Here is a 6,977-nt window from a genome sequence, read left to right on the forward strand (position 1 = left end):
GAGGGGCTTTAGAGGCAGCCCTGGGGAAGGGTGCAGTGACAAGTTCCTTCTACTCCTTCCCGAATCGTCTCTTTACTTGTACCACTTCTAACAGTTCTTTAAACCATAGAGCCATATTTTGTTTTCTTCGGAGAATGATTCAGGTTTGATGGCCTCAAGGTTGTTTAGTTACCCAAGCAGTGTTATCAACACCCTAGACTCATTCTGCTACTCTTGTGCCATCTGCAGTACGTTACTTTTTTTGTCCTCATACTCACAAGATGGCTGCCAAAGCTTCAGGCATCACATACACATTCAGAAAGGAAGATCAAGGGGCACCACCAACAAGTCCTCCGAGGGTGCATTGCCATTCTTTTCAAAAGACACCCCTAGTAGATTTCTTCTATCTCATAAATCTTGGTCAAATATCCAACACTTTGGTAGCTGGTGGATGAGGAAGCAGAAAGGTAGAGTAGGTGGATCACTGGTATGTGACACAACCTCACATTGTCTGGTGTTACAATGAGGATATGCCCAACCATCTTGTGTTTGGCTGAGTAAAGCATGTATGGCCACCTCCAGGAAGTCTGCCACAGGAGCATGTTGTGCCAAAGGCAAGGGAAGGAGCAGGAGCAGGAAGCAGAGAGCCCACAGTCCTTTTCCCTCAAGCTTGCTTAATTGTTTGACACCATTTCCTGAGCAGGAAGTCATTCACATTTAAGCTAGAAGGACCACCATGATACAGAAAGGAAAGTACTTCTCTACTTCTTATCTCAACCTCCCGTACTGTACCCATCTATGCTCGAGTCAGCTTGTGCAATCACATATACTAGTTTTAATTGTGTAGCATGGGGGAAGAGGGGAGATATTAATCAGGTACTGTGAGCTCAGAGAGTGAATGTAATAAATAGACTATTAAGTTAACCAAGTTTTCGGCTTCACTAGTGAAAGCTGCCATCTATCTTGTGCGATTTTCTGCATGCTTCATTACCGCATATAACCGTACTGAAAAAATATGCCTTATCCTCTGTAATGAGATGATAAGTTCCCTGCAGCGGAAGCAGCTGAGCCTGGGTTCTGATGCTCCATGAGGCTAGAGTCTGGGAATGGGCAATCTCTCTGTGTCTCAGGGCCCACACTGGTGTTCATGATGTGGCAGACATCAGTGGTCACAACAACCTTGATCCCTATATGTGCAATGTCCAGTGAGGCCTCCCTTCAGGACTCTGAATCTATGTGGCCACACAACCACCTAGACAACTCCACCAAACAATTAAAAATCCAGGATGGCCCAAGCCATAGCTGTCATTGTTTCCCTCTCTCAAATCATTTGCTCCCACTGGATTGCTCATTTGGATGTTAACATCATCATCCTCTCCCTTACTTTGCATCTCCCAGTCAACAAGTTCATTGAATTCTCCCTGACAAATAATGTCCTGTTCTTTGCTTGGATGACTGCACAGCACCCTGAAAGCTATCTCCAAACTTCCAACTCTCCTCATTAATCTGTTACCTATCAGCTGCTGAAGTGATCAGTCCCCTGTTTCAAATGGCTTCCCATCGTCTACAGAAAAAAGTTCAAACTTCCATGCTTGGCTCACAAAACCTTTTATGAGCTGACCCTATGAGCCTGCCTCTGTTCTCTCTGCCTCCACCGTGGCCAGCTCCCAGTCATGCAGGAAACAGACTCTTTGTTCTAAGAAGTGACAAAAACAGGAGGCATGGGGATGTCCCCACATTACATGCTGGTGATTGACCTCTTTGTCCCTACCATCCCTGCAGCCTCAACAAGAGGAAAATTATCTAATACTGCTATTTGCAAACTTTAACTCTACCGTATCAATCTTTGCTCCCTACTCTCCTAACTCACATCCTTCACCAGCCCCCAAATGAAGGCAGATGTAAGCCAATGCTAAATGTTTTCATTGTAGCCTTGAACCCCAAATTTCAGACCTTTAAACTATAGAGTTGAGGCATAATTAATAACATCCCTAGTACAAAATCACAGAGCAAAGCAAGGAAGACACGGCCCATGAGGTCAAGTGTGCTGGATGCTACCAAAGAGTACAAAACCATTTCTAAAGACATTAACAGGAGCTGAAACATGAAAGGTCAGATCACGGGCTCAGTTGGACTTGATTACATGTGACTATTCTGTAGACAAAGGCCTCAGTACTGAGATGGCTTGGATAAGAGAGAAATGAAGCCAGCAGGAAACTGTGGTGCTGATGTCATCCCCAACCCCTCCTGGGAGTTTAGGACCCATGGTGTGGAGCCAGGGCGAACAGGAAGCCTCCAGCTGAGGGCCTTCCGCTGACCTGAGTAGTAATCCAGGAAAGCCAACAGTCCAATAATATCTGTAACACAAGGTAGAGCCATTCAGTTATCCACATGGGCAAGTGAGTGCCAGGATGGGTCTCTGCTTACTTAGCCTATGTGTGGGGCAGCGACAGCATGATTTCAGTGCGTGTCTGGAGACTCGAGACAACCCCCCCCCACACACACAATTCAAGTAACATGGAAAGATCTTAAGGGGCTAGTGGAGCAAGCTGCTAACTTGTCCCCAACTGTACCACCCTTCCCAGCCAGCTCCTGCAAGTGTCCTTGCTGTGCCACATTCAAGAGCAATGGATAAGATCTCCTTTGGAGGGTGAGGATTTCCTTGAGATTCCTCAAGCAATGCAAGGGCTGTAAGTAAACCATCAGGTGATGATTTCTTGCTTGGAATGAGCCAGTGCTGGGATCCTTAGGGCAACTGGACAAGTTAGTGTTGGAAATTCTCTCACTTGGGAGGATTTACATAACCCCTCTTGGAATTGTTGACCCCCTAACCAATTCAAGCCCTTTCTCTATTCTACTTCTTGGTCTGGCTGTCAAAGTATAGAATCAATGTAAGACTATTGTAAGGTCTGGTCATCTTATCCACTCAGTAACTACCTGTAGAGGTGGTCATAACCCAGGTCTGGTCATCTTATCCACTCAGTAACTACCTGTAGAGGTGGTCATAACCCAGGCAGGTGGAGGTTATTCACTATTCCCTAAAAGTCCCAGCCCTTTGAGATATAAATGGGAGACTGCTTCAGTTTGAATGCTCATGGCCCTCAGAATTCTTAGGGTGAAACCTAACCACTAAAGTAGTGGTAGTAGAAGACAGAGCCTTCCAGAGGTAATCAAGTCACGATGATGGGGCCTTAGTAAGTGTCCGTGGAGCCCTTATGAAGGAGATCCCTCTGCCACAGAGCACACACATACACCATCAACGAAGAACAAGCCATCACCAAACACGGAATCTGCAGGGGCCTTGACCTCTGGACTCCCAGCCTTCAGAACATGGAGCAATCGGTTTCTGTTTTCCATCACAGCCCAAAGAGATGAAAGCAGGAGCAAAAATCTCACAGAGAGAACTGCCCAGTCCTCAAAACAGAAGCCCGGTCCTCACCTCCCTCTATGTTTCAGCAGATCAGAATGAGCTCCTGGAGCAGTGAGAAATGGGGCCCTGGCAGGCCTCTCAAGTGAACCACTCCATTAAAGGGTGAGGGTCTGGTGCCCAGAGGAAGACAGGAGGTCCCTAGTACACACCACGTGATCAGTAGCAGGCCAAGCCTTCACCTGGATGGGCCATTCTGGTGTAGACAGAGCTTTTTTTCTCTGCTGATCCATCCTGTCACTTAACTCACAGGAAAGTTAAATGTGGAGGGAGTAAATCTGCCCTGGTGTTTGGGATATCGTTAAATGCTTCTACAAGCAGGACATTGTGTAAATTTCCCAGATGCAACCCAGAATGATTCCTGGGTTGGGGGAATATTCCAGAAACTCCTTTGTTCTGCTCCAGCGCATTTCATAGCAGGCATTCAGGTGATGAGGAGGACCCTGGGTGGCCATTTCTTTTCCCTCCCCTCAACCCCCACTGCGGTGATGAGTGAAAACACAGATGAGTTTTGAAAACATTTAAGACGCGGTGATGGATTCATCAGCTTTAGATACTCTGCTTCCCCTCGAGTCCTGAGAATTAGCAAAAATGCCTTGGTCAGGAGAAGCTATCAAAATACTATCCATCTGGATCTAATTTCCAGAGCTGCTGGGCTCCAGAGTGACCAGAGTTCAAGGTCTATTCATAAATTTTCCTTGTAGTACCTCCCGCCTCAGCCCAAACTCTGCCTTCAAGCTGCCTGTCCTGACCAGATAACAGATGGAACCAGCTCGGATTCTGCACACGCAGCACAGCGTTCTTGCTGAACCGCCAAATACCCTGCCCTTCCCAGCCACATGTGGCCTTGTTTCCTTGAACTGCATTTGTCTGGGTCATCTGTTTTGCTCCCTGTCTTTGCAGGTGGGGCTGTCTGAGTTAGCTAAATGTAACCAACTGCCCGCTGTCCAGACCTGGTTCTCATTTCATAAGCCAAGTCCCCAACACTATTCCTGCGTTCTGGCTCCAGCTGGGTCCCAGAGAACCGCTTCTGTCTGTAACACTCTCCCCAGAGAGCCAGGTGAGACAGAAGGGGAAAAAACTCAAATGTGTTCAGATTTTTTGACAAAGGGAAGATTACCAAAGAAAACTGACCCACCAAAAAATGTATGAGACGTAAGGCTAACAGGAAGCAATGAAGACATCAAATCAAGCAGGGATGCTAGAATTAGTCCTGAGGACGGCGCTCTGGCATGGTGAGCTAATCCACTGTCTGTGACACACCCCATGTCAGAATGCTGCTGCAACCTGTCTGCTTTGCTTTCGATCCAGCTCCCTGTTGATGTGCCTGGGAAGGCAGCAGAAGATGGTCCACGTGTTTAGGACTTTGCCCCAAGAGTGGAGAGTCAGATGAGGTTCCAGGCCTGGCTTCAAAATGGACCAGCCCTGTCTGTTGTCGCCATTTAGTAGTAAAACAATGGATGAAAGATCTCTCTCTGTCTCTCTATCCCTATGTCTCTAACAAACAGAAAGAATTCTTTTTCAAAATCTACAAAAAAGAAGAACAGCCAATGTGCTGGTTTCAGTAGACTGATGTAAGAGAGAAACCCAGTATACATACAGGAGAAGATATCCAACTAGGAAACCAATTCCCTAATTCCCTCGGGGTTGTTTTTCTTTTTTGACCTTTGCACCAGAACCAAGAAAAGAGATTAAATACATTTCTGTTACAATAACACACCATCATTGCAAGATCCTACAGAATAGTTTTCCTTTCTTCAAAATCCCCAACACTTCAACATCCTTCCTACCCCAGTCCCTGGGGTACTGCTACATCTACACTCTCGGGAATTTTAGCATTTCCTGGGTCACATAAACGAAATAAAACAGTATATAATACTTTTCAATAGCACCTTTCACTTAGCGAGGCATATCTAAGATTCATACGTGTCGTGTGTTGATGGATGGCATTTTCATTTATTAATACTACTCTGTTGTGTGGGTTTACCCAAAATTGCTTGTTCACTTCCTGAAGGACATCTTGGTTGCTTAAAGTGTTTAACAATCTTCAACAAAGTTGCTATAAACCTTCACAAGTAAGTGGTTCTTGTGTGAATGTGAGTTAGCAAACCAGGAAAACCCTGGGAGTATGATTACTTAATCATGTGGTAAGACTGTTTGGCTTTAAAGGAATTCCCATATTATCTATTAAAATGTAATACTGTTCTTCCTTCCCACTAACAATGAATGAGAGTTCTAGTTGCTTCATATTCTTGCCAGTGTTGTCAGCTTTTGGAATTTAGCTATTCCAACAGGTGCGATCTATGATCACACTACCCTGATTGCATCTGATCTAATGGGTATGCAGCAGTATCTCATTGTTGCTTTGATTTACATTTCCCAAATGAAGATGATGTTGAGTCTATTTTGATACTCCTATTTTCCATATACATGTATATTCCTACATGATTTGTTACAGTATCTGCCCATTTTTTCATTGGACTATTTGCTTTTTTATGGCTGAGATTTAAGAATTCTTTTTAAGATATATTTTTATTTGTTTGAAAGGCAGAGTTATAGAGACAGAGGGATGGAAAGACAGAGAGATCTTCCCTCTGCTGGTTCACTTCTCAAATGGCCACAATGTCTAAAGCCAGCCTGGTCCAAAACCAGGGCCCAAGAGCTTCTTCCTGTTCTCCCATGTGGGTGGCAGGAGCCTCAATACTTGAACCATCCTTGGCTGATTTCCCAGGCGCATTAAGAAAGAACTAGTTCAGAAGTGGAGCAATCCATATTCAAACTGGGGCCCATTTGGGATGTTAGCATCACAGGCAGTGGCTTTAGCCACTGTGCCAGGGCAACAATCCCCCAAGAGTTCTTATATTTTGTACACAAGTCCTTTATCTGAGAATGTTATTTGAAAAGCTTTTTTTTTGTAGTCAATGGTTTGTCTTTTCAATCTCTGAAATGTGTCTTTAGCAGAGCAAAATTTTGGTTAACAATAAAATCTTACACTAACAACTTTGAGTCTTACAGTTGGTGTTTTGGGTGTCATATCTAGAAACTCATCAGCAAAATCAAAGTTAGAAATATTTTCCACTCTGTCCCTATGTTTTCTTCTTCTGGAAATGTTACAGTTGTGTAGCTTATATTTTATGTTTTATAATCAACTTTGAGTTCACGTTTCTGTGGGGTAAAAGAGCTCTGACTGGTTTCCTTTTTGTTTAAGAAAGTGTTGAAAACACTCTTGTATCCATTCAATTACCTTTGTTTTTTTATTTACAGATTCAGTTCCCCTTGGTTTTTTTTTTTTTTGATGCTTTATCTTTAGTTTTAAGAGATCATCTATGTTTTTCTCGTTATAAACTTAAGTTACCCAAATCATTGGTTCATATTTGCTTATTATTGGACAATCTGACCACTTAATAATTTTCATTCTGAATCCTTAATGTTATATTCATGATATTTAAGACTGCTCAGTTTTTTTTTTTTCATGGAGAAAAAGAAATTGAGGCAGAAACCTTCACACCATCTCTTATAAGTTTTGCGTATGCGTGGGCAGACAGCAGTAAGAAGTGGTCAGATTTGTGAG

Source organism: Ochotona princeps, chromosome 4, assembly GCF_030435755.1.
Source record: "Ochotona princeps isolate mOchPri1 chromosome 4, mOchPri1.hap1, whole genome shotgun sequence".
In the NCBI taxonomy this organism is placed as follows: Eukaryota; Metazoa; Chordata; class Mammalia; order Lagomorpha; family Ochotonidae; genus Ochotona; species Ochotona princeps.